This window comes from Tupaia chinensis, unplaced genomic scaffold, assembly GCF_000334495.1.
Source record: "Tupaia chinensis unplaced genomic scaffold, TupChi_1.0 Scaffold000060_1, whole genome shotgun sequence".
In the NCBI taxonomy this organism is placed as follows: Eukaryota; Metazoa; Chordata; class Mammalia; order Scandentia; family Tupaiidae; genus Tupaia; species Tupaia belangeri.
This window is the reverse complement of record NW_006159518.1, coordinates 3124054-3127637: the sequence shown is the minus strand read 5'-3', so window position 1 is coordinate 3127637 and position 3584 is coordinate 3124054. Positions and strand designations below refer to the sequence as shown.

At 43.3% G+C, this 3584-nt stretch overlaps 1 protein-coding gene across 1 annotated transcript in view; it reads right to left on the bottom strand.

The window, feature by feature from the left end:
• BMI1 (BMI1 proto-oncogene, polycomb ring finger) overlaps nt 1-3505 on the bottom strand; it is a 10297-nt gene extending 6792 nt beyond the window's left edge. The window contains exon 1 of the mRNA XM_006141621.3: nt 3412-3505. The gene's annotated coding sequence lies outside the window, so the exon portion shown is untranslated. The remainder of the gene's footprint in view (nt 1-3411) is intronic.
• Nucleotides 3506-3584: the final 79 nt, after the last annotated feature.

Here is a 3584-nt window from a genome sequence, read left to right as displayed (position 1 = left end):
GCCCACGAGGACCGCGGCGCTCGGGACCAGGATCCCAGGCGGCGGCGACCTGCAGGCAGCTCGGGGGACCCCGAGGGCTGCGGTGCGACTGTTAGAGCAGATGCAGACCGCACTCCCGGCCACTCCGGACACTCTTGGGGGCCTCTTTCCACGTCGACTTCGTGAGAGGAGCTTGTGTCAGATCTTGCCTCTTTCGGTCTGTCCTGTTAGCAATCACCAGGTCAAAAATTTCACGAAGGGATCTTCTGAGAATTGCCAACTGTGCACTTAGCCCGAAACCAGCAGGGCTCAAATTGCAGAGATGTTTATTGAACCGAACCTCTTTACAGCTTTCTTCTCTAATATGAAGTTCTCCTGTAGATCAGATGAGCGATACAAAGTTTTGGAAAGGCTGAAAATTGAAATCTGTTTTACCAGACGGGGTGGTGGGGGCAGAGCCCCGTGTGTTACTTGAACACACTACCCTGGAGGCAAGGAAAACTACTTTAATCGGTGAGAAGTGACAGTATGTAAAGAACCATGTGACCAGCCCATTTCCAACGCTAAATCAACACCTTGTCAACCCAGAGCAATGATAGGAGAGAAAAACAAATGTCATTTTTTCAGCCTAACTTCCATGCAGACCCCCACACAGTGACATGATATTCCCAACAGACACCACATATTAAAGAAAAGTTACTGTGGGGGACTGTCAGCTGCAAGACACCAGCTGAAGATCAGTGAAGTCAATTACTTCAAGTAGTCTTGAGAAAGAATTTATACCTGCCCCCCATTTCATTCATTTCAGAACCTGAAATAAGACTAAACTTCTAGACCAGACTGAAGTACACTCTCAATGCTGCCTTGAAGGGAAATCTAGGAACTTGTGAAACTCGCAAGAAGTTTTAATTCTTGGGGAATGATAATGTACAAGAAGGAAATCATCAACTCACCTCAACGGCTGAAATAAGAGTTGAGTATTCAAAGATGGTAAAGAAGAAAACAAAGCCTCCCTTAGGAAAGTGACCACTTTGGCAACCGGCAACCTCAACCAGAAAACTTCATGAGTTACTCCTCAGTCACCTTTGAATTACCCGTTTAGAAGAACACTGTGGTCAACATATTGTTAACATAAATCTAAGTGGGCTGGCGGGGCAGTGGTAGGTGGAGTTGTGTCCCTGAAGAGTAGCAGTATTTAAATCCAATTGTACTTGTTGATTAAAGACCATCTTTCTTGGTGTCTAAAGAATACTCTCCTTGTGAAACCACAAGGTCTTCCTAGAAAGATAGTTAGCAAAGCGATACTTCTGTTTGCCTGTGAAAGCTCTGTACTGAAACACCACCTATCATAAAGTTCATGAAGGGGCTCCAATAAAAATAGCTGCCTTTATTTCTCTTCTACCTTATCAATACACACATACACAAATATTAGCATAGAGAACAATCAGACTTCAATGGAGGGTTATCTACTGGTTGGCTTTGAACATTTAAGTCACATGTACTCAGCCAAAGCCCTTTCAAATTTATTTCAGTTCTTAATTCACACAATTCCTCTTACCTTGTTGAGAATAACTTGGCCACAATCCTATTACCATTTCTAATGCTGATAAATATCACTTTGTTACTTATATAAAAATCAATTCCTTATCATTTTATCCCACTTGAAAGTACTGGCAACCTAATGAAGACTTCCAAAACATCTGACATGCTTGATAAGGTCTGAGAAACAATCTCTTGCACCCTAAAACTGAAAACCTTCTAGGTTCCAATACAGAAACTGTTATCCAAGAAAAATAAAAAATGCACCCATCATACAATGGTAAAAATACTCCACAGTTAAAACTTGTCATTTTAACATACTCAGTTGGAGCTGTCAGTTTTTAGTTAGAGGCCTAACCAGTACTGTCAAAATGAAGGAAAACAGAAGCAAGTTCTTATGTTAACTATCAGTTTGACTGCTGTAATCTAAGAAATGCAAATGAACACTATAACCCCAGTTGGGGCTTACAGCCCAATATAAGTACAGGTAAAGTTGGGGTTAACTTGACTCCTGGAAAGAATTTTGCCTCTCTGGATATTTAACATACACCCAAGAACCTAATGGAAGTATGTCAAATGCATTTAAATGCTTAATTTTCTTACAAAAGCTGATACATCTAGTATGTGTATGCCTGTGTGTGCACATGCACAGTGACTTTTACATGGCTTTGAAAATGCTGCTATACTGGGGTATAAACTGCACAGGTCAGTTATTTCAAACTCTCTGATGGCACTCTGGGGCAGATGTGTGGAAGTGAACTCAAGTATAAAAAAAGTATAATTTTACTCATAAAGTCAACCTCTGAGAGACTTCTAATTAGCCTCCTTAAAACTTACATGTTAACATGCATTCTCAAAATGTGGTCTATACTGTCCACAGTTTGCACCCTTAAGTATCAAGTCCTCAGTGTAGGTTACAGTGTTTCCAGAACTTGGAGGTTAAGATTCCTACAAAATATAGGTTGAACCACTGCTTCAAAGCCACCAACCTACACTTGCATTTGGATAAATATGCTCGGAATTTTGCCTACTTTGAGAGGCTAATATGTGCTTCTCTTTCAAATCTTGAACCGTGACCACTAAGCCCACTAAATCCTTTTATTGCAATTGGGAATAATCAAAGTCTCTCTACTTGTTTACCTCCAATTATTAACTGTAAATCTCTAAGAAAAAGATCATGCCCTAGCGCTGTCAAGCTCAAAAGACTGCGTAAACATATGCAATCAACTTTTCAATGCTCTTTCCCCAAAGCATCCCTGGACCACATGACCTACGCTGACACTTGGCAAAAGCTTCATAAAACATAGCGGACCTGACCTGGGTATGTTTCTAGGGACATCTCATAGCAGAAGTTAAGAGTAAAGTTGTAGGCTCAGAGAAGGATTAAAAAAAAAAAAAAAAAGAAAGAAAAGAAAAGAAAAAGGAAACAAGTGATGAGAGAAAGGAAACCCCAGCAAGACTAACGTCCAGTCACCATCTTCGCTCCAAAGAAAGCTCCAAATTTGAAATGCCCACTTTTCAGGGAGCACGCCCCAAGTGACGTCCAGAGTACTTCTCCAACACTCCCAACACAGACCACCTTGAAAAGTTTACCATTTTAAACACAAAAGCAGGAGACCTTGGAAACAACTGGGAACCGCCATCTTACAAGCCACCCAATTTCACACAAGTGTCCTTCCAACTTAAGTTAATAACATTTTTGTTGGGGCTCTCTCCAGCCTAACATCCACCTCGCCGGGATCGCTGCCCCCCACATTACCCGTCCCTATAAAATGGGGGCGTTCTCTGGATGTTTAAACCCCTCAAAAGCCCTTTCTTCGAGAGAGGAGGGGAGCCACTTGACCCAGGCAGCTCCCGATTTCAGGAACCCGTCCCCGTTTCATCAAAATCTACCTCTCAACAAAGGGCGCAGCGGCCGGGCGAGCCTCGGAGGCTGCAAATACAAGTGTTCTTCTCGGGGGCCATGTGCGTCGCGAGGGTGCAGAGGGGCGCTCGGGGGAGAAAGGAACTAAACCGTGGGGCCGCGCGCGGCGCGTCCGGGCTGAGCGGGCGGCGGCGGCTGGAGC